Source organism: Kogia breviceps, chromosome 3, assembly GCF_026419965.1.
Source record: "Kogia breviceps isolate mKogBre1 chromosome 3, mKogBre1 haplotype 1, whole genome shotgun sequence".
In the NCBI taxonomy this organism is placed as follows: domain Eukaryota; kingdom Metazoa; phylum Chordata; class Mammalia; order Artiodactyla; family Physeteridae; genus Kogia; species Kogia breviceps.
Genome location: NC_081312.1, coordinates 165362826 through 165388395, shown reverse-complemented (window position 1 = coordinate 165388395; position 25570 = coordinate 165362826).

The window sequence follows — 25570 nt, the reverse complement described above, 5'->3', positions numbered from 1 at the left end:
GACTTGGAGGGCATTATGCTAAGTAAAATAAGTCAGACAGAGAAAGATCAATACTGTACGATATCACTTACATGTGGAATCTAAAAAGTATAACAAACTAGTGAATAAAGCAAAAAAGAGGCACACTCATAGAAATGGAGAACAAACTAGTGGTTACCAGTGTGGAGAGGGAAGTGGGGAGGGGCAAGCTAGGGAGAGAGGGGTAAAAGGGTTATTATGGGATTATATGAAATCACGTGTGTGAAACTTTTGAAAATTATAAAGCACTATAGAATTGAAAGAATCTGTCATTCAATAAAAAGAAGAAAAAGAATAAAGATAAAGAAAAATAAACAAATAATTCAAAGATAAAAATTTTTAAAAATAAAAACATTGTATCAACATTTTCTATCTTCTCCCGCTCTCTTGACTCAAAACTCTCATGCATATTTATTTATTTCCTTGTGTGTCTTGCCCTATTTCCGACATGAGATGCAATTCTTAAGAAGTGTAGAAATAACCCTGCCTCTTCCAACCCATCGATTCAGCCTGAATGGGTGAATCAATTCACACTGTGTTCTCTCTTCCTATTTCCACTTCTGTTCAGCTCGTGATTCCCTCAGCTATAGTTCCTGCTCTCACCTTCTAAGGCTTTTCAGTTCAAAGGAATATTCTAAGGGATGCTAGCAGTTCTCACTAGTCCTGACACAAATAACTCCCGCTGCAGTGCCCTTTACAAACATGAAATGCAAAGCGCAGGGTCTCTTTCTCCACGTGGAGGGTGGCATGTTCATGTCACTGGCACCGTTTGCCATGCTCTGGTGATCCTCTATTTAATGTACTAAATGTGGAAGCACATTAGCAACATAAATAAAAGTCGAATCCCAACAAAGCTCTTTCAATGGAATCCCTTGGGAGCATCTTTCTGTAGAAGAGAGTCCAGGACTTTTTCCTTTAAGGAAACACATGTATTGTGCACTTTCCTTCTTCCAATATTCAAAATGAAGCCCCTCCAAATGGCTTACACACTGAAGTTTATAACCTCAGCCTGCACAAGTCCAGTGCATAAAGATCTACAGCCCGCAGGCAGAGCGAGGAAGCTTTTTAAAGATGAATCATTTTCATAAATGAGTGCAGAGGAAGGTCAGGCCAGGGGACAAGGAAGGTTACATGTGTGCCCGAGATAAGGCCCCATCCATCCTCCTCTTACTGTCAGGGCTTGATGGGTGAACACTGCCTTGAGCTTCCATAAAACATGTTGTTTGCAGAAAACTTGCAGGTGGTTCATAAAAAAGTCCAAACTGTTACCATGAAATTTATCTCCCACTGCGGGATCTGTTTATAATAGAAACGAAGGATCTCAAGTAGAAATTAAGTATCTCAGACTGACTTATATTGGCTGGGAGGATTGAAAAATTCAACCTGCTTCTCAATCGTTGCACTAAAAACATCAAAGTACTTGTACTGATGACATCTTGACAAGATACAAGTACGTTCAAAAGAAAAATAATGTCCATTGTATGCACAACCCTTTATCCCTGGGGGAAGAATAGGCTAGGTGAGATTTTATTGGGAGAATTTAATCAGAAGACTGAACTCTTCATCACATTTTATTTCTGAAGAGGGTCAAGCATCCATTATTTACAACTTTCCCATCTGTATGGTCAAAGTGAAAAGGGCATCTCAATTTTTTTAAGTTGTTAGGAGATGTTTATTATCTTGAAACTTAAAAGAGATTGGGGGCAGTGGTAATGTTGGCCATAATTTGAGTTATCTCCATATAGAAATTGAAGGGAAATGCTGAGGCAATTCATGTAGATAATTCAGACCCTAAAACCACGGGTACTTGAAATCAAGAGATAAGTGAGGAAGATGTGCTGAATTCTGTTTGGGTTTGTTTTTCCCACGTTGTGCTGGTAATTGGCTCCATTTCTCACATCACAAGCCCGTATACGTGGACGGTGGTTTTAAGTTGCTGGAAATACTTAGGTCATACATTTAAATCAAATTGATGAACATAGCACATCTACAAGGCAGAATGTTGTGCTGAGTTTACAGAATCCATGCATGTTCTAGCTGGAAGGGATTGCAGCCCAAGGTTCCAGCCCCCGAGCACAGGCATAGAAGGCGAAACCTCTACAAAAATAAGGAGTCATGTGTTCTCTCTACCTTGACAGTAGCAATGGTCCAGGTCTTTATCCCACCCATATGTACACCCAAACCTCTCCTCCATTCTTTCACTCAAGATGGTTGGAGGTGTAGGGTCAGAGTATAAGGTGGGCTGAGAAACACTGTATCTAATCCAACACCTTTATTTGAATTATGAACGTCATGAGACGTGGCTTTCAGCAATAGTGAGAAACCAAAGATGTTTTACTTCAATACCTTCTCAGTCCTCTTGGGTCTACTTTGACCTGCCTTCAACCTCTGCACTCTGGCCATCCAAGCCACACTGAGTCACTGTGGTTTCCCCTCCTAACAAGTCCCGTGTCTTCCACCCAAATAGTCTCCTACTCCTCCTAATTTCATGTAAAAGTAACGTTTTCCCCATGCCATGTTATCCTGTCTCCCTGCTAGGAAAATGCACCTAAGGTCTTAACAGTTCTAGAACTTAAGGTTTCCCTCTTTTGAATAATAGCAAATTGAAAAGGGAGAGATAATTCTGATCAAATATGTTGTCCCAAAAGAATGGATGTATAACTATGAAGTTCTAGATATTGTGGCAACAAGAAGAGGAGTGTATCTGGAAATAAGTTGCCTTCTCAGCACTTTAAGCAACCGTCTATATTTTTTTACACATTAGTTTTGCCAGTTCTTGTCTTATGTTTCAATATTGATGGTAAGTAGGAGCCTGCTGTGCTGTTTGGAATGTTAGGTTGTAGTAATCTAGCAAATGTCATGCCTCCAAAGGGATTTAATCGATATTCTCCGAAGCAGATAACTTGGGTATGAGGAATATGCCAGGAGGTAGCATTGCCTACACGGCGGAATGACTGATATTTGCAATTTTAAAATCATGAACTAGACTTCGCCTGCCCTCTCATCTTCTCTAGGCCTTCTAACAGGATTCTATCTAAGATGACACAAATGAGTTCCTATCCTAATCCCAAAGGTCTCAGTGAAAAGAGTCCTCCTGAATCTCTCTCTCATTTCAGTGTTTAATGTCACTCACTGTCATGGGATGCTTTCCAGTATAAGCCCCTCCATGACAAGACACGAGGGAAGGTCTAGCCTCACTTATGTTGTCAACAAATACAGTTTGAGCACTTCCAACACACAAATAAAGCCCCAAATCAAACTACCGTGAAAGGAAAATGTAAATATGTTGTAAGTCATGATATAATAATAATAATAGTAATAATAGAACTTATATAATGCTTACTAGCATAACAAAAAGTACTGTGCTAAGAATTTAATTCAAAATAACTAATTTACTCCTACAAAAACACTCTGGAGTATTATTATTCCCATTTTACAGATGAGAAAATTGAGGTTTAGGTTAAGTTAAAGCTCTAGTTATCTAGCTTATCTAGTTATCTAGTTATGTAGCTAGAGAGGTAGAGCTAGGAGTTTGTTTTTCCTAAGTTTTCTATTTTCCAGTTCCATGACCTCAAGGTCCCCATTAATAACCTTTACTTAAAAGAAATATGAATCTACTCTGCATTTCAATGTGCCAAGCAAGTGTCTCCATTTGTTATCAACTCACCTTGGTCTTAGCTCAGCTTCCATAATGGTAGATCTCAAAGGATTTTGTTATGAAGGAAAGTAAACTGGACTATATATAATACCTCTATACCAGTCATCTTGGTATTTTGTCAATTGAAGCTTTGTGTTGAATTGCTAATTTAGTACTCTGTGTTGATCCAAAAGGAAACCATCAAAAACAATCTCACAAGACTCTGTTCTCCCCTTCTCCACCCAATGGGCCATGAGTTCAGTTTCTTCCCATAGTCAAAAGTAGGCACAAGATAAAACATTCCTGATTTTTTTTTTTGGTTCATTTAGAACTGTTTTGATAAAAAGTGATTTAAGTGATTCCTTGTCCTAATTTACTCATTCATTCTCCAAGCTTTTATTGACACCTGTGATTAACTGCAAAGCATGTCAGAAAATAGAAAGATAAGCCAATGTCAACCCTGTCCTCAAACTGTCTTATAGTCAGTGAAGGAGATAAGATATATAAACATAAGTAAAAATAACATAAGGTAAAAAGTGAGAGAGCCCATGAGAAAAGAAAACCCAATTTAGAGGTGATCAAATTCGGCTTTGTGGTAAAGAAGACTTTGAGTTAGAACTTAAGGGAGAAAGAAAAAGAAGGCACACTGTATCAAAGTTTAGCAAAGCAAAGAGAATGTTCAGTGTATCAGAAGAACAAAAAAACTTTTTAGTTTAACAAAAAATATAGGCTGTATAAGATCTTGTGAGTGTCATAAAAAAGAGCTTGAATTTTATTCTCTTAGAGGGAGGAATTCATTAAGGGTTTTTGAACAGGAAGGAGGCAGATAATAAAGTTTTGCTTTAATACTATTGGTCCATCCCAAGCCAGCTCTCAACACTCCTAGAGCAAAGAATATAATCAACACATATTTGATGACTTGTCCAATATGCACAGGTATTGGAAATAGAAACTATTAGAGCAGTCAATGAATACTTTATTAGAACCTAAACTAAGAAGTGTAAATACAGAGGGAAGAACAGTTGAGAAAGACTTTATAGAAATGCAGTTGCTATAATTAAACATCAGATATCAGGGGATGGAGAGAGACAAGAAAGAATCAAATATGAATCCACCATTACAGGTAGGATTGTAGTAACATTATCCAATAGTACAAAATATTAGAGATATGATTTCTTTTTACCCAAAGCGTATCCCTTTTGTAAATGTTGGTCTGAACCTTCTTAGCCCACAGTTTGCACACTCTATCTGCAATAAAACATCTTATGATACAACAAGACACAGTAGAGGCAAACATGGCAGTTTATATTTTGCCCAGGACACTTGCAGATCAGTGTCAAAACTCTACAGTGATAAAGGACAATAACTGGGGGAATGAAGAAGAGAAAAACCTGCAGAACAATGGACTCAATATTCAGAAGAATCATTCTGCTCTAGCAAGGTTGCAACTATTCTCTTGGGGAAAAAAAAAAGTTAGAAAGATAAAAACACTGAGAGGAGATTGGGTAAGAAGAAGACTTAATTCTAGCCATACATTTGAGGAGAAACATGAGAAATATAATTTCAAATAAAGAGAATCCAACCAAGAGGTAATGATGGTGACCAAATTTCCCTCCCACCTGAAACTGGTGACTGGCCCACAAATCCGTATTAAAATAATAACCTCTATAATTTGGCATGACGTAGGTGCCCAGGACACAAAAACATGGTCTTTAAGACCATGTATCTCAGACAATGAAGGACAGTCATCCTTAAAAGATGAGAAGCAAACACTGAGCCTTCTAACAGCCTAGCTTACTGCCTTGGAAGGGTTTCCAGGCCACAAGACTTGGAGGGGTAATTCAGGTGGAGCTTGGCATGGAGATGCAGTTGAGGCTCTGGAGAGACCAAGGCAGCCCTGTTCTAAGGACAAAGTATCAGAAAAGAGAGAGCTGCTCAGAGAGAGAATGCCAGATATTCTGCAGGGAAACACCCTGTGGTATTTAACTTAGTACTGATCAGCTCATGCATGTGAGGAAACTACCCAAGGCTAGAAAAAGAACCACCCGAAAGGATTTAGAGGAACAATGCCCAGCACTCACAAAAAGTTGGGAATAGTTCCCAAGAGTCAGATTGGAAAGCCTCAAGATTCACAGGCCATTGGGTAGAGAGTTTCATAATGAGGAAACTCAGTAGTGGGGAATAATTAGCCCTAGAATGAGCATGATCCAATGCACCTAACAAATCTTAACAGCAAGACCCAGAAGGACCAACCAGTACTCAACTGCACCCCACAACAAAGTTCAAGAACACTTCTAAGAATAAAATATATCTAGCACCCAATAATGTAAATTTCACATCTGGCATCTAATCAGGCAAGCAAAGAAGACAGAAAATATGATCTAAAATGAAGAGAAAAATGTATCAATCAAAACATACCCAGAACAGACACAGATACTAGAATTAGCAGACAAGGACATTACAATCATTATTATAAATATATTCCATTTGTTCAAAAAGTTAAGTAGAATGATGGAAGATATAAAAAAGACCCACATCCCACTTCTAGAGGTGAAAACATCAATGTGTGAAATGGAAAACTCACTAGATGGGATTAGTGTCAGATTAAATATTATAGGATAAAAACTAATAAACTTTAAAACATAGCAATAGAAACTATCCAAAATGAAACACAGAGAGAAAAGAGACTTAAAAAGAATAGTTCATCCCTGAGCTGTGAGAAAATGTCAAGCAGCCAAATATACATGTAATTGGAGTCTCCAAAGGAGAGGAGGAGGGGAGAAAATTATGTGAAAAAATAATGTTGAAATTATTGAAAATTTGATGAAAACTGTAAACCAATAGATACAGGAAGTTCTACAAATTCCATCTCTAGAAACATGAAGAAGATAACACCGGGACACATTATAACCAAATTCTTCAACACCAGTGATACAGAGAAAATCTTAAAAACAGAGGAAAAAGATAAACTCCATATCTTAATATACGAAAAAGGATCAGAGATAAAGAATCAAAGGTGAAGAAACAAAGATGAAGATCACAGCAGATTTCTGCTCAGAAGCAACTCAGTGAGGAGACGGAAGAGAAAATCTTTGATGAAAAATAGACAAATCTATATAAAGGCAACCATGTATTGTTAATAACATGTATTTAGAAAAAAAACTAAATTATTTAAATACAGCCAATAGTGTTGGATGTTAAGGAGACTACAAAAACCTTAGACCCCTCAGCTGCATTGCAAAAGGCTTATATAAATAATCACTACTTATTCTTCTAACTCTAGCTTTTATGGCTTTATTTGTTTTAATTGGTCCACAAATCCATATTAAAATAATAATAATAAATTCTATAATTTGGCATGACCCAGGTACCCAGGGTACAAAATAAAAAGTACCAGATTCCTGGGTTTGGGAAATTCACAAATCTACCTTAAATCTTTTTTTTTTTTTGGATCTGGGTATCTGTAAATAAATAACAATGAATAGTACAAGGCCACATGGTAAGTACTAGAATAGAGGCATATTTTACCTGGGAAGATAAAACTACACAGAGTAGGTGGCACTTGAGCACTGAGGTTAAGGAGATCCCTGGACCCTGCAAAGGATACAGGCAGGGATGCAGTGCAGGCTGTGCCAGGACACAGATGCCAAAGAGCATTCAAATCTCTATGGTGAATGCAAATGTCAAGAGTGCATCTTGGAAACTGGTATCCAAGGAAGCTTGACCTTCCAACAGGTCACCGGTTCAATTATGAAGGGATTTCCATGTCATGTAAAGAGACTGGTTTCCAATCTGTAGGAAGCAAGGAACAATGAAAGGATTTACTTGTAGTATAAAAAGAATTTGTGTTTTTATATAAAAATATGAAGGATAATGCAATACCTTCCCCTGACTCATCCACTCAAATTTTCTCCTCTTATGATATGATTTTAAGTAGAGAAGTAATAAGTAAATGATCATGTTAGCGTTTTGAACATATCACAAGGGTAGCAATATGTGTGGATGATTGGAAGATGGAAGATAAGGAATAACATTTTGCAACATTGCAGAGAAGAAATCATCCCCTAGGACTTCCCTGGTGGTACAGGGGTTAAGAATCCCCCAGCCAATGTAGGGGACACGGGTTTGAGCCCTGGTGCGGGAAGATCCCACATACGGCAGAGCAACTAAGCCCATGCGCCACAACTACTGAGCCTGCACTCTAGAGCCCGTGAGCCACAACTACTGAAGCCCACGTGCCACAACTTCTGAAGCCCACTTGCCTAGAGCCCATGCTCCGCAACAAGAGAAGCCACCACAAGGACAACCCCATGCACCGCAATGAAGAGTAGCCCCCGTTCGCCGCAACTACAAAAAGCCAGAGGGCAGCAACGAAGACCCAACGCAGACAAAAACAAATAAATAAAGAAATAAGTTTATTAAAAAAAAAAAAAAAATACTCATTAAAAAAAAAAAAAAGAAGAAATCATCCCCTAAACTGAAGCAATGGCAATGGGGGTAGATAGGGGGATCCAAACTAGATAGAATTAGGATTGTAAAATTGAAAGAGGACTTCCCTGGCAGTCCAGTGGTTAAGGCTCCACACTTCCACTGCAGTGAGATGCAGGTTCGATCCCTGGTCGGAGAACTAAGATCCCACATGCCGCACCGTGCTTCTTTTGGGGAAAATCAAAGATTTTTTTTTTCAATGTCAGAATGTTATTCAAGATGGGCTCAAATGCTGAGGTGGGGGAAAGAATATTTTAGTTGGAAGGACTTGGATAAGAAATGGTACAGAACCAGGAAGGGCCGCATAACATGTCAAAAACAGCAACCACCCTAGCGGGACTTAAATAAAGGGTTCTCACCAGGGAGGAAAAAGAAGGAGAAAGAGGCTGGAAAGGTAAACAGAAGGATGTGGACAAAGGGCTTTAAACTCCCAGCCAAGATTTGAGAAATCATTGGCAGTGTCTGAACGGGAGACAGAGTATGTGGTTTAGGATGGATGAGAGGGAAGAGGCAGGGAGCTTGGTCACTAAACTGTCACAATTGTCCATCTGATGGGTAATAAATAAAGGAGCTGGCATGGTAGCAGTTGGAGCAGACAGATGCGAGAGACACCACAGAAGCAACATGTTAGGGAGGGAAAAATTATTGTAGGATTTCTGGAAAGCCAGAAAGCCTCAGGCTCTAAATTATTAGGTCCTCTTCAGGTTTCCTCTTGTTACCCATGAACTCCAGACTGGAGTTAGTAATCTGGGTCTATTCATGCCAGTGTGCCCCATAAAGATATAAAAGGAGATATAGAAGTTCACAAATAGGCATGTACATAGATATAAAGATACACAGATAGACTGATACCAAGCTACATCGACGGATCCAGGCACAGTGTATCACTGGAAGGATACCTGTTTGTTATTCCAGAACTCAAACATGCCTTACCAGGAGGGAGAAACTGTTGCAAACGTTGGCTCCAGATTCTTCTAAGAAACTGGGTGATAGGTCAGAACGTGAGTGGAATGAACAAAGGTTCGAGCTTTCCCAAACCAGTTCTTCTATCTCTCCATGACAGAGCATTACCAGTATAACAGGCTTGCTTGTTGATGGAACATTAAGACATACCTACTCCTTCCCAAATGCCCTGAGTCCGTTTATGTGCACACAGAAACCCAGTCCTAAGCTCTCTTCCTAAACACACACCAATGGTACCGTGAGCGAAGTCCCATTGTGCGGTCAAACATGCTAGGGCTTCGAGCCTCTGGGAAGTTCCCGGTGTTTCCAAGCCTCCGGCTCAGGACACTCACTACCTCTAAACTTTCCTGAGAGCTGTAATCCCCCGCTGAAGGGAAGCAACAGCAATCTGAGGGTGAAGGCAGTTTGCATATTTCATCCATGCGGATCCCACTTGCAGGCGCCAGGTTCTTTGTCATGGAAGCACTCTCGAATTACGAGGTAGCTAAGTTGGGTTTATTAGTTCATGCTTATGATAACATAGTAATAGCAATTAATTCAATCACATTCAAAAAGAAAGAGCATAAGGATCCTACAGTGTGATTTAGAAGGCAGAGGTAATTACAGCTCTACCCAATAATTGTATGGTGGATCTATCCCTGTAAGCATGCCACTGGATGATGCTATGCAGCTTTCATTGGGCAACCTGGGAGCCGAGGGAAACTTCAGGGGCATTAACCCATAAAAACCTGAACTTCTGCTGGAAAAACAAAGTGAAGATCTCATCTCTGGTGATTTGAACTGGAAGGACAGAAAGGGTTTAAAAGGAAGAAGATTAATACGGCAGGTAATGGGAACTCATCTAGGAAGGAAATTCTTAGTTCCTCCTAATTGAATTTGAGTTGAGTGAACGACATCTTGTGAAGACTTCCTCTGCGGGGAGGTAGTCTCTGGCCCATTGTATCGGGCGACCTGCCAAAATAACGCCACCTGCCCTGTTCTGCTGTTCTCACACAAGAATGAAACAGCTAGGCATTAGAGTCACAACCTGGGTTTGAATATTGCCTACTTGTCAGCTAATGATTTTAGATAAATTACCTACCCCATCAATGTCAGTTTTTCTCATCTCTAAATTGGAACAAATAACTAACTTCAATGATTACTGAGGTAGCGTGTAAAAATGCTAAGCAACCTCTAAATACCCAAGAAATCATTCTACCATATATTGGTTACCTGATACACTATGATCATAGGAACGCAACTGTATTATATCAGAAACACTGAAATGCTTTTAATCAGAAGTTTATGAAAACTAGTATGTATTCCTTTCTAAACAATCATATTTAAAATTTTTGCTATCATCCCTGTTACAGGAGCTCCATTTCAGCTGGCTATTAATGCAGATGTTATGTAAGAAGGCTATATGAAGAAATAGTTGCATAGCTAAGTACAAAAATATTACGTAGTCAACCATGGTTACTGCCTAGATGATGAAACAAAATATGCCTGAACTGAAATATAAACATCTCTGACATTGTGGTCTACAATAAACTTTCATGTCTCAGGAGAGGAGGTTAAATGGGATTCTCTCACTAGTCTTAAAATATTTGTCTATCAGATTAGCATATCTGTAATAACGTGTGGGGCACTAATATCATTTCCTGTTATAAAGAAACAAAACGAGCTAGGTCTTGATGTCCATTTCCCCAAAGTATCTGACCCCCGAAGAAGATGTTTTCAGTTTATGAAAGGGGACATGAAATGAGAATGGGCAAGAAAGAAACTAATAAGCGATGTCGGGGGTTAAGACGCTTTAGAAATTTTCTTAGGGCTTTGGAACCAGACAAGTGTCTGCTCAAACCTGACACCAAACTTAACCTCCCCCAGTCCCCAGCCAATTTGGATGAAAACCAGCTTCGCTTTAGGCTTAGCGATATAAGAATCTGTATTGTCATTCCTAGACCTGTTTAAGCCCTTTTAATAGATCTAGCCAGGACGGTACCTTCATAATTTAGTGTTGTGAATAGTGCAAATAAAGCCTTCAATGGCATCTAATCAGAACATTTTCTTTTCTCTTCCCTAAGACCATTATTCCATAGAGGTCCAGATTTCCGCAGCCTGCCAGTCATTACAACTACAAGCTGTCCAAGCTCATTTGAAAGCCATCAAGTAGCTAATTTGCCAAGATGGATTCAAAAGACATGAGACAGCTTACGTTGTGGTCTCTCTGACCCCTCCCACACAAAGCAGCGTTCTGAAGCCCACGGGGAATTTCTTTTGCTGATGGCGGGCTATTGTTTAAACACTGATTGCCTCTTTTTTTCTGTCATTCACTTTTTTCCCCTTCCCTGAACCCCGCCACCATCAGTCACAGACTTTATTCATAGCCCACCGGCTGAAAGTTCCATGCTCAACGCTGACAAAATAAGCCATTTATAGGTCAGAGCTAGAGGAGAAAAAAAATCACACTCATAGATATTAACGAAGCCTTGAGTGAATTTTTCTTATCGACTCAAAAGACTTACGTGCTTTTTATGCCAATGAACTCTGGCATATACAACAGAAAATGAGGCAATTCATGTTAAAGTAATTTCATAATGCCAGAAAAAGAACTATACAGATACAAGGTATTTGAGAAGTATATGGTATATTTCATTAGGGTCTAAAGAGACCCTGGACCATTTTCCCCAGCCTACTTTGCACAGAGCAAGTACTAGTGATTGGTGGTCCAGACAAGGGACACAGATTTTAGAAGCAGACCTATGTGTGTGAATCGTGAGTTGATCCCTTATTCGTGATCCTGGACAACTTACTTAATTTCCCTGGGCCTCAGTTCCCTATTCGAGAAAAAGGGGGGGTAACATTACCTACCTCATGGCGTTGCTGGGAGTGATAATGAACTAATTTACATAAAATATTTTACAATCTCTGGCAGGTGGCAAACTATCAGTGAATAGTAGCTATTATTGTTACTGTTTTAGTGTTACTATTTCTTTCTATTCTGTGCAGTAGAAGCTATTTTTCTCATAGAAGGTAACACAGAAGAGTAATAAGAATAATAAACACATCTGTGATATTAACTATATGCCATGCATAGTTAATGGATCATTCTATAAAGAAACTGAGGCATGGAGAGGGAAAGTAAGGTGCCCAAAGTTACATAATTAGTAAGTGGGGAAGCTGGAATTGAACCTAAGCAGTCTGGCTGCATTACTCTCTGAAATAAATTTATTCTAAATGCAGGTAGGTATCTGCCACACTGGCGGTCCTTACAGTTCTAAGAAACAGAAGCACACTGAAACAAACATGAAATCAAAGAGTTCATTGTAAGCCCAACAGAGACCCTTGAGACCATGAAACTCAGGTTCCTAGACATGACATCTGGGAGCTAGAACCAGAGACTAGTTCTGACTTCAAGGCAGTACTAGCCATCTCAGCAGCAACAGTTGTACCCACACTGTGCAGTTTCTCCCATTTCCACCTTCAGAACCAATCCCCTACTTGCTCCAATAAATCTTTCATTTCTGTTCCCCTGCAGTTCAGTTCCTCCATAATCCAACTGGATATTCCAAGGAAAGCAATCATCATGCTGCAGTTTAAGGGGTGATGTCCATCCCTGGACCAATCAGGTCTGCCTCAAGAATCAGGGTCCACACCACATACATCACTGCCAATATTCTCTTAGAAGCTTAAGAGAAAAGAACTATCTACAGGTACCTCGAAATAGATCTTTCCCACCATTACCTTGTTATCCTCTTATCCTCCCCATTTTGAGGTGGTGAGAAACATAGAAGTTGAATCAATCTTTGGAGTTAGTGAGCTTAAAGAAGAAACTCTGCCTCTGCCATCACTGGCCATGAGAAATTAGGCAAGTTATCAAATCTCTCTAGGGCTGTCTTCCCAAGTGTAAAACAAGGATAGTAATCATGACTGCCTCATAGGTTTGCTTTGAGTATTAAGTGAGGTGGTATAGATAAAACACTTTGGCATAAATCTTGGCTCTCAGTAAGTGTTCAGTAAATGTTACCTATATTTTTATCAAAATTCCCAGTTCAAGAGCCTTCATAAATATACTTCAGCTTTTAGAGTTTTGAGACTTCTAAACTCCTGTGTCCTTTTTCCTCCCAAATCTTCTTCTTTAACAGCCAAATAGTCAAGCCATCCAAGGAATCAGAAAGGGTCAAAATTAGATACAAGATTAAATAGAGAGAGGCAGAAAGTAGATGAATGTTGTGTGGTAGAATCTGCTGATAGCCACCTGTCTGATCTCTTTTCCTTAATAACAGAATCTCAATTTTATTTATGTTGATATGGCACACGGCTAACATACTGCATTTCCAGCCTCCCTTGCAGCGAGATATGGCCTTGTGACTAAAGTCTGACCAATGAGATGTAAAGCAGGGTTTTGTGGATTTCCAGAAATACTTTATGCAATGCTCCTATTTCATGAGACAGAAATGACCTTTATCTTGCTTAAACCAGTTGTTTTAGGATATTTGTATCAGAATGTAACAGAATATAATCCTAATTTATATAATCAATCTGGAAGTCTTCAATTGTCTAATCATTAAAATAGTAGAGAGAGGTGCATTAATCAGAAGAGAACGGATAGGTAGAAAGGAGAAGATAAAAGAAAGAAAGATGGATAAGATACTTACAATTGAAAATCATCTTCCTCAGAAGAAAAACTACATACTGGAACAAAATTTTAGGTAACTTATCTAATGTGATTAACCTAAAGGGAAATTATGATGATTTGGTACTCCACGCCTAGATACACATTTAGATACTTTGATGCCTACCTGATCCACTAAACTGTTGAATACAGTGAATAAATGACTTGAACTTTCTCTATCTTGATCCCTGGTGTTTTGTTTTGTTTTTTTAACCCCACATTTGTTTATTTATTTATTTTTGGCTGTGTTGGGTCTTCGTTTCTGTGTGAGGGCTTTCTCTAGTTGTGGCAGGCAGGGGCCACTCTTCATCGCAGTATGCAGGCCTCTCACTATTGCAGCCTCTATTGTTGCAGAGCACAGGCTCCAGACACACAGGCTCAGCAGTTGTGGCTCACAGGCCTAGTTGCTCCGCGACATGTGGGATCTTCCCAGACCAGGGCTCGAACCCGTGTCCCCTGCATTAGCAGGCAGATTCTCAACCACTGCATCACCAAGGAAGCCCAATCTCTAGTTTTTTAATGGTCATCATAAACCTTACCTTACAGAGATAATTTGAGAATTATTTAGGAAATCACCAAAAATATTTTACTAACATCCTTCCACACTTTCTTGCATCTCTTGTCAAGCAATGATGTTTAGACAAAACTATCACCTCTCATGTCCTGACTCCAAAGTCACAAATTCCCATGAAGATAAGCAGAAAAACTCAAAGGCTCCAAAATGTTTTTAAGGTCCAGCTTGCCCTACCTTGTGATCCATGCTTACTTGACTGATGGAAGAAAGTTGTGGCTATAGAATCCTTACTCAGTTCCAAAATTATTTAGCTTCTATGAGCCTCTGTTTTCTCATTGGTAAAATGTTGCACTTTTTTCCCCCCGAAGTGTCTTCCAGAATTTAGAAGATATTAATTCATTAATTCATTCATTCAATACACATTTAGTATGTACCTACTATATTCCAGGTTCTCCTCAGTCTTTGGGATCCAGAAATAAAACAAAATTCATGCCTTTATGGAGTTTATTGCTAGTGGGGGAGAGAGAAAAGAGAGTTGGAAGCTTTATTAAGTTGTCATCTTTCCTCTTCTATACGCCACTTTGCCATGATGGGGCTGGGACCCTGCAGTCTTTCTGGGCTTGGCCAGATGCTCTGCTAGGTTCGGCCAACAGAGGGTACTGGAGGGAGCCTGCAGTGGTTGGGCAGGAAGTCGGAAACTGCTGCTTCCCATTTGCTTCCTCTCTCCTACCATCAATGCCCCTGCTATGGCTCTGCACCCTCAAAGCAACAATTGATTCCAGAAGCAGCCATTGGTTCCAATTTGCAGTTTTTCCACACTGCAAGAACCAACTTCATTGTACCCCTCACTCTGGGGAAGGGGCACTGCTTGAGGTATGCCCGCCCCAGAGAGGCAGTGCCCCTTCTTCAGAAGGTGGAATTTCAGCCAAGAGAGCCCCACCTCCATGCCTCTAAATTTTAACAAATTCAACCTCCTCCCGTTGTTCTTCCAGCTTGTATTAGTCCACTCGGGCTGCCATAACAAAGTGCCCTAGACTCAGAGGCTTACACACAGAAATTTATTTTCTCCCAGTTCTAGCGGCTGGACATCCAGGATCAAGGTGTGGACAGAGTTGTTTCTCCTGAGGCTTCTCTCCTTGTCTTGTAGACATCCGTCCTCTCCTTGTGTCCTCACATAGTCATCCCTGTGTCTGTGTCCTAATCCCCTCTTCTTATAAGGACCTCAGACCTATTGGATTAGGGTCCACCTTGATGATGCCATTTTAATTTAATTGTCTCTTTGAAGACTGCATATCTAAATACAGCCACATTCAGAGGTACTGGGATTTAGGACTTCAACATATGAATTTTAGGGAAGACACAATTCAACCCCAAAACACAGCCCTACCTGCTTCCTATGGTTACCATCACTGTGAAACTTCAGTTGCTTTTTTTTTTTTCTTTTCAGTTTTCTAATGCTTGGTTAAGACTCTTTTATGTTAAATTCTCTCTGTTGATTTAATTATGTGGTTTCTGTCTCTTGAAGGGATCCTGGCTGATACAGAATGTCAGATGGTGATAGTATGATGGAGAAAAAAAATAATAGAGCAGAGAAAGGGGACAGGAAGTGCTGAGGTGAGGATGAGTTTCAATTCACATAGGAGGGTTAAGAAAGACTTCTCCAGAAGGTAACATTTGGGCAGAAACCTGGAGGAGGTGAAGGAACAAGCCATGAGGCTTTCTTGGGGCAAAAGCATCTTCTGGCAGAAGAGGTATCGTGGTAATAAAAGGCATTGAAATTCTTATTGAACGTTGTGTAATCCACTGAGACAAGAGCTTTTCAATAATCCTTGCTCTGATGGATTGTTTTCCATTGCCTGCACATCAGTAATTATCCGTGGGCAATTCTCACATTAAAATTATAATAATCAAGAATTTGGGGGCTGGCAAGGATTTTGTAGTTCAGCAGTCCCCAACATTTGTGGCACCAGGGACGGGTTTCATGGAAGACAGTTTTTCCATGGACTGGGGAGAGTGGAGAGGGGATGGCTTCAGAATGATTCAGGCACATTACATTTCTTGTGCACTTTATTTCTATTATTATTACATTGTAATATATAATGAAATAATTATACAACTCACCATAATGCTGACGGAAGGTGGAGCTCAGGCAGTAATACGAGCGATGGGGAGCAGCTGTAAATACAGAGGAAGCTTCGCTTGCTGCTCACCTCCTGCTGTGCAGCTGGTTCCTAACAGGCCACGGACAGCTGCCAGTCTGTGGCCTGGGGGTTGGGAACCCCTGTTGTAGTTCATCTAATCCACTTTTCACATGTTGTAGACCTAAACCCAGAGAGGTGAATTCATTGGACTTAGGGTCACAGAGATGACAGACTGTGGAATTTGAACTCTATCTCCTGATTCCTTACAATTCAGCAATCTCTCCACAGCACAATGGCGTGCTTTCCACATCAATAATCACAAATATTAAGTTGACGGAGGCAGATAACCAGGGATGTGCCACCACCAAGAATGCCCATTTCTCAGGTGAGAACATAAAACCTTATTGTTCAACCATATCTTTGTGGGGAGACGGTGTGTGCTATCAAGTCTTTGATACATACACCTAAAGGCAAGGTCAGTAGTAGTCTGAAGCCTTAATAAAGCAGTAGCAGTAATACCACTGAATACTCTTTATTACGGTTTTTAAGTTTCTTGGCCCTTATTGCAGGGATATGCCTTTGGATTCTCTTACTGGTGGAGACCCAGCTTCAGCTGTTTCCCTGTCCTCTCCAAACACACCTGAGAATGGCCCTGTGGAGGTGGCATTCTGCCCCTTGGAGCAGTAGCACCTTCCATGTTACTTCATTCTCATTAGGCCACAAGAAACCTCGAGGCAGCATTACCAACTTGTAGAAACCAAAATCCTGGCAACTGATAGAACTCGAATGACAAAGATAATGGCGTGAAGAAAGGTCACGACATAAGCCACTCTGCTAAGAGTGTTCAGACCCTTATCCTGCAAGGCTCTAGGTAGGAGGAGTATGTTTTCATGCCATGAAGACAAAGGCATTTGTTTCCATCTTAGAGAAAATTGTAATATCATTTCCATGCTTATTGGCTCTGCTTTGAGCCCTGGAGCCCCATGTAACTGTTGTACATTAACTCCTGACAGTGAGCCCAAAGAAGTAAGATGATTGTCTTGGGAAACACAGCAGTGTGTCCAAAGATTTGATACATGCTGCTTGCCCTCCTAAGCCATAAGTTTCCATGGTGTGTTTGGCATAAATGGGAACTTCACATATATTATATTTTTCTATATTTACTGAGGATTCATTTCATTACAAATGTTATTAGCATCATTATCAAACATTTATTGATGTTGACTTACATACAAGGCACTGGGACAGCTAATGGTGATTACAAGGCATAATATTCCCTTCTTTTAAATTGAAGTATAGTTGATTTACAATGTTGTGATAGTTTCAGGTGTAGAGCAAAATGAATCAGTTATATATATATGTATATATATATGAGTATATATATTCTTTTTCATTATAGGTTATTAAAAAATATTGAATATAGTTACCTGTGCTATACAGTAGGTCCTTGTTGATTAACTATTTTATATATAACAGTGTATATATGTTAATCCCAAATTCCTAATTTATTCCTCCTCCCTTCCCCTTTGGTAACCATAAGTTTGTTTTCAAAGTCTATGAGTCTATTTCCGTTTTGTAAAAGTTCATTTACATCATTTTTTTAGATTCCACATATAAGTGATATCATATGATATTTTTCTTTCTCTGACTTACTTTCCTCAGTATGATGATCTCTAGGTCCATCCATGTTGCTGCAAGTGGCATTATTTCATTCTTCTTTATGGTTGAGTAATATTCCATTATATATATATATCCATCTGCCATAGTAGCTTTAGTCAAATAGTTAGCTACATTTATCTATTAAACACATATTATTGCTCATATTGTTGCTTTATTTATTATATTAGTTCCCTAAATATTAAATGTTGCATAGCAAAAGTAGTTACACACTGGACTTCATAAGCACAGAAAATTCACACCTTTTGCGTAAGTAAGGTGTCCCGTAGCCATGGGAACACATCCAGAACAAGCCGTCAACGCCTCACGCAGTTCAGTCCATCCCGTTAACTTTCTCTCTGATCTGACACCCCTCTGGAACCAACAGACATCTCCCCAGCACACAAAAAGAGCCAATGTAGCAATCGTTCATGCTTTACATCTCATAAGCCAAAATAGATACCACAACTGGTAGCAGAGATACAAATTAAATAGAGAAGAGGTTTACTTTCTGCATCTTATAAAATTCCAGTACTGTCACTTCTCTTTTTGTTCATTCAGTGGTTCCCCTCAATCTGGTCCCTCCCTGCCATCCAGGAAATCACTCTGGTGATATAGTCTCCCCTACTTTCCAGCTTCCATCTGGGGGAGCCCATGGCTCAGCTGAGGCTTTATCTGCCCACTGTTTCATTTGGGATCTTGCCTCCCAGAGTCTCCTGTGCTAATCATTTACTGTTACCATGATTCTTCTCGCCTCTTTCTGTAGGCATAATACCAAGTCCTGATTTCTTATTTGCACCTGCAAGACTGAAGCTGCAGGTGTTTATCTGTATAGAAGTCACCAGAAGTCAGTGTAAATCAGGGCAGTTCCCCGAGCAACAAAAATTAATATGTAGGAGAGTTCCAGGCTCAGGTAGTGTTTCTTTCCAATTATATTTACTCATTTTCGTGAGGTGTTATTTAATTCCTGAGGTTTCTTGATAAATGGTACAAATGCCATTCCTTTTTCCAATGCAATTTGTGATCTTAATTTGTGATTAAGACTAAATAAAAATTAGTCTTAATATTAGGTCTCTCTGTTCTCGAAGCAGGAAGCTCATTGCAAAGCAATTCTCATTTACAACCATACATCTTTGCTTTGAAATCCGTGATAGCAGAAAAGTGCGCAAAGAAGAAGGAAACTGCTTCAAAATGTCAAACAACATCTGTTTCCCATTTCTGAGAATTACTGAGCTTTCTGCGCCCTTTAACCCTTTAGCCCACATTGTATCTGTCCCTTCATAGTTTATGAGCTTTATCTTCAGAAGTCTTTCAGTAAATGAAACCTGATACAGAGAGTGAATCTCTGCTTAAGGTTCTCTCCAAGGATTAGGGATGAGATTTATTAGAACAACACCACTCACGCTGTGATACTTTAAGGTCGTGTCAACATTTCAATTATAAACCTGTGCTTCCAGGGGGACAGACACAGTCTGTTTAAAAAATAATAATAATTCTCCAGCTTCAAACTGGGAATGTGGGATAGTCATTGGAGCACCCATGTTTTGGATGATTCAAATTTTGAAAAGCTTCCCGTGATTGACCTTTTTGAAGGGTAAAGCATTATATCCCACAGACTTTGGGATATACTTCAAGACTGTATCCCACAGTCAAAGCAAAAATGATGATAGATTAAATAATTAGAGCAAAAAAATCTAAATATGATCGTTCTGGAAAACTGCAAATGAGTCAGTATTTGAACATTTATTTTGAGGACAAGGCAGAAGGCATTTTGTCACATGCAGTAATAGGTCATTCTTCTAACTATAACTTTAGGTCAACGAGGCCATGGTGGTTTCTTCTCGGTGATCTGCAGCAAATCTCTGTGCCATCTAAACGAACAGTGACTGAGAGGTCTGACAGAAAAGCATGAGGGGATCAAGGTCAACCAAAAACAAAGCAGTGAATGTATGAGTTCATCTTTGGTGCCCTTCTCCTGATGCTCTGCGCTCTCTGTCTTCCCCTCCTGAAGCCCGTGATCCTGAATCATGAATGTAAGAGTTAATCCTTTCACCTTCCTTCGCACCTGACACCATCCTTCAGTCAAAACCAACCTGCTACCCACTTGATTCATTGAGAGCCACCAATGAGGTTAGAAAGGATCCACTAGGTTTCTACTGATTTGCTGATAGTCACTAAGTCTTAAATGGTTGTCTGTCTCAAAGATGTTTGTGTTTTGTAAGGAGCAAAGCTGGTGGAATTTAGGGCATCTCTACAGGGGCAGTGGAAAGGGATTTTTTTTTTTTTTTTTTTTTTTTTTTTTTTTTTTTTTTCGGTATGTGGGCCTTTCACTGCTGTGGCCTCTCCCGTTGCGGAGCACAAGCTCCGGACGCGCAGGTTCAGCGGCCATGGCTCACGGGCCCAGCCGCTCCGCGTCATGTGGGATCTTCCCGGACCGGGGCACGAACCCGTGTCCCCTGCATCGGCAGGCGGACTCTCAACCACTGCGCCACCAGGGAAGCCTGAAAGGGATTTTTAAGTAAGGAATTTAAAAGCATTCTTCAAATAGCATCGCGTAGGCAACAGTATTTTTCTCCTATAATTAAGAGGTTTAATTAATAGTTCCATTGTTCTATAATGTTCCATTGTTCTATTCTCTAGGGAGAATTGGTCATAAAATATAAGTTCCATGAGAGCAGTTTTGTTGTTTTGTTCCCTACAAAACGCCCAGCACCTATGACTTAAAACATTGTAGGCTATAAATATCTGGTGAATGAAGGAATAAAAAAGTTATTGAACATATCAATACCTCTTTATCAGTTCTGAAAGTCTTAGTAATAAGTAACCTGCAAACACATTTCCTCAACGCAGAAAAAAAAATCTATTACTGTAAATAAATGGTTATGTATATATTGGCATCTAGGGTGGGGTGATGCAGAAAAGAATCACATACAAAATAAGTGAGTAACTAAGAGAAATATCTAAGAGCAATGTTTGCTCTTTTTTTCTGACTTTTAAATACCACCCAAACCTTTACAATGGAGAGTTTGAAACCGAAAGAGAGATGAACTTTTCTGTCCCACCTCGGTGTCTCCTGTTTCTCAAGTAAGAAAAATACCTCCAAAAGACATTTGTATTTTAAAAATATACATTACTTTGCCCATGGAGCCAACGAGATTTTAAGTGCCTTGAAGGTAGGCAGGAACAATGCCGTATTCATTTTTTTTATACCCACAAAGTTTCTGAATGGTGGGCTGCACACAGCATGTGTTTCATAGAAAGTTGTTAGGTTGGGTAGCTTCTTAAAAATTGAGACTCTCCATTGCAGCAGGTACTTTATCTAAACTGCTCCGGAGCAACAGCGTCTGCTTTCAATTTCATCTACTCTCTCTTCCTCTGGCAAGCCTCTGACAGCGTGAGAAGAAGAGATGAAAGGAAATGAGACAAAAAGAGGAAAAGTCTAACTGTAAGGTCTTCTAGGGACTTCGATGCTGTGAGTGTTTGAGGCATCTTCAAGTATTGCTTGTCTATATATAATCATGTTTCTACAGTAGAAACATTCCCTTTCTGAAGACAACAATGTATTCCTTTGCGAATAAAGTCTCAGGCCATTATTAGCCAAGGAAATCCACTCGGCCACTTAACCACTCTTGGTTGGTCCCTTCCCTTGGACCTTTCAACAGCTATACCAGATGGTCTCAAAACTATTCCCAGAGCTGATATTTTGTGCTACTACAGCCATCTTCTGTTATTTCTATGTGGCTTTTTTGGAGAACCAAAGATGGACTCAAGTTCTACATAAATCCTTTCATTCTATTTCAATTAGCCTACAGAGTTCTGGGCTTTTTCATGGGATAGGAGGGTGCCAATCTCTTGGAAGTTGCAATCTTCTGGTCCATTGGAAAGAGGGAGACCCTCCCTAGAATCCAAAGTAAATACATAAACAAATGTATTGTGACCCTAAGTGTTTATGTCCTTAGTCTTAAGAGCAGTTTCTTCAGGAGAATAAGAAAAAGAAAAAAAATCTCCACACACTGGCATAATCATAGTCTGATGTCATTCCAGCAACTTACAACAACAAATGCACGGCTGTTTTTCTTGTTTGTTTGTTTGTTTGTTTAATTAAATTCTTTCAAGCCATATGGAGCAATACTGCTGGGTAGATCTTGTTAGAAGAGATAATTAAAACACAAACAAACTAGTTCTTTCACTTGGACTAGCAACCACAGCACATGCTCAGGACGACGCCCTCACCAAATCCTCAAGGATCCTTAGTATGCAAACCAAGTCACTTTGAGAAATAGGTTCAGAGGTTTGTTAGAGAGCTGGAAACCCCTTCACACTGAGAAGGAGATCAGGAAAGTCTGATCTCTGGCAGAGATCTCTGGAAAGAGATATCTTTCAGGCAGATCTCTGGAAAGTCAGACTTTTCCTGAGACTTCGCCCATGGAGCCCAGCAGATGAAATGATGCCTCCGTGATAGGCTCTCAACAGACTTAGGGGTCTCAGAAAAGGGGCTTTCTCACTCTGCAGTCTTGACTTGAAGTGAGGCAATCAGGAGTTTTTAGGCTTTTCCAAAGAGGATGAAAGTGGAAAAAAGAAAAATATTTATGTATGTGTATGTTTCCCAAAACGCCAGTAGATCCTGTGTTCAGATTCCACATCATGTGATCTGATCTGGAGTGAAACATCAGTCAGTCCCACCACACTGTTTATGATGTTTCTAGGGGAGTGGTAAGTATACTTGGTAGCCTTACTAAATGCAGTGAGATATGTTGACCTGTGTGGATTCTCTGTGATGGTTTGAGACAAAGTAGCTTTTGCTTTTTTTTTTTTTTTTTGCGGTACACGGGCCTCTCACTGCTGCGGCCTCTCCCGTTGCGGAGCACAGGCTTCGGACGCGCAGGCTCAGCGGCTACGGCTCACGGGCCCAGCCGCTCCGCGTCATGTGGGATCTTCCCGGACCGGGGCACGAACCCGTGTCCCCTGCATCGGCAGGCGGACTCTCAACCACTGCGCCACTAGGGGAGCCCCAACGTAGCTTTTAGAGTGAGATAAACCTAAACTGGAATCCCGCCTTCTTATGTGATCTTGAGAAAGTCATGGTCTTTCTGAGCGTCAATCTTCTCAATCTTGAAATTGAGGAGGATGAGACTTGGACCTGGAGCAGGTGTTTGTCGTGCTAATTCCCGAGGCCCATCTGTTGTCAGCATAGCTGTGATGGGCGGTTGTAGGCACGTTTCTTTCTCTTTTTTTAAAAAATTAATTTTTGTTGGGGTATAGTTGATTTACACGGTTGTGTTAGTTTCTACTGTGCAGCAAAATGAATCAGCTCTACGTACACATATCTCCTCTCTTTTCTGGATTTCCTTCCCATAGGCATGTTTCAAGGTGTCCCACCTGGGGCACAAGCCCTGATGTCTGCAGCTTTTCTGCCTCTTGGCTTTCTCTGAGGACCTTGGAAAGCACTGTGTTCGTGCACTAGCCCAGTCTAAAAGTATGGGGCAATTACCATCCCACACGGGCTCCTCTCTGGCAATCCTGAACCAGTGGGGCACAGGGGTCACTGCATAAATGCCCAGCCTCCCAGTTCTCTGGTAGGACAGCTCAGAAGTAGTCTTTCATGGCCTTTCTCTTATCCTGTCCCACCCCATACAAGTCCATATTTGGGGGTAGAAGAACCTAAACTAAGACCTTTCTTATTCTTTTTCTCCACATTTGTTGCACAGCTCAAATAAGATAACATATGGAAGGATTTCTTTGTAAACTCTAAGGATATGGGCCAATGTCAGTTACAAATACGAAAATGTTACCATCATTTTGATCTAAATTTACATTGAAAACATTGAAATTATATTAGTATTTTACATATTTCTCCTATTATGAACATGTTGTATCTGTTAGGTTTATAATAAATGTGTTCAGGAGACCAAAGCTATATGCAGCACTAGGAAAACATAAATAAGTGAGCAACCTTGGAGGAGGGAATTTACTCTCATCCTATCAGGTCTCTGTGATTTTACTCTTGTGTGATCTCTCTTTAGAAAGTCTTTCCTAATCTCATCTTCCCATCTAATTCCTCCTTACCCTTCAATACTCAGCTCGTTCAGCCATCCACCCATCTTACCCTTCAATACTCAGCTCGTTCAGCCATCCACCCATTCATTCACAGTGTTTATGGGACATTGCCATAAGCCAAAGTTAAGTTTACTCTAACACCTTCCATCTCAAAAATGCTAAATCCTGACCCCATCTCCTTCTCAGGCTCCTGCCCTAGCTCCCTCCTCCCCTTCACAGCCAAATGTCTCGAAACAGTCCATATAAACTTTCTTAATGCGCTCATCTTCCATGCCTCCAATTAACCTAAAACTTCTCTTGCTAAGGTCATGAATTGTCACTATATTAATAAACCCCGATAGACAATGGTTTTCATTTTACTTGACTTCTCAGCAACTTTTCACACTCTTGGCCCCTTATGATTCGGTTTTACGTGACTTCTACTTTCATGGTTTCCTCTTACATTTGTAGACAGTGGTAGAATTTTCTTTTTATTTCTAAATTTTTTTTTTAATTTTTAGTACCTTGCTAGTTTCTCCTTCTCTAAATCAGTTAGGGTTCTGAGCTACAAGCAGCAGTAGCCAAAGATGGATGACAAATAATTCAGATTAAGTATTATGAGTGGCTTGTAGAATCGGAGGGGGGCTCACAACTATGGAACTAAGACCAATACCAGAAATCATCCCCAAGGACTGACTGGTTCTTAGAGGCAGGAAACTTTGGCAGGAAAACAAGCACTGGTCACTGTGGCTAGTAGCACAGTGATGGTTTAGGTGCCTGGCAGCCAAAAATAATGGCAATTAGCCATTACTTTTCCACATCAAATCGTGTCTTAAGCTTTCTCTAAATTGACATTTCCTCTGGTGAGATCTCATCAGCTCCCATGGCCTCAAAATCCTCTTCTGTATCACTCTCAAATCTTGACTTCTAATTTGGACCTCTTTTCTGAGGTTCAGATTCATGTATCCAAACACATGCTTGGCAGCTCCATTTATTAGACGGCTTGTATCAGTAGTATTTTAGATTTAAGAGATGCAGATCTGAACTCATTCTCTTCATACCCCTTTCTGCCTGTCTTCTTCATCTAAGTAAAGAGCAATTCCATCCGTACATTTCCTTGTTCCCCACACCTGGTGGTCACCCCTGATATCTACCTCGTTTTAACTTGCTCATCCAATTCACTACCAACTCTAGTCCATTCTGCCTCCAAAATACATTTGCAATTTGCCCCCTTCTCCACTGTCACCATCCTACATTCATCTACCATCTTGTCACCTTCTTCCACAACGACAATAGCTTCGTAATTGTCTTCTTGCCTCCATTCTTGACGCATCCAATTTACCCCATCACAGCAACCAGTATAATTTGATAAAGCTTAAATTGGATGATGTCTCTTCCTTAATCAGAATGCTGGAATAGCCTTGCATTTGAAAAATAAATTTTCAACATGGCCCTTGGGATCT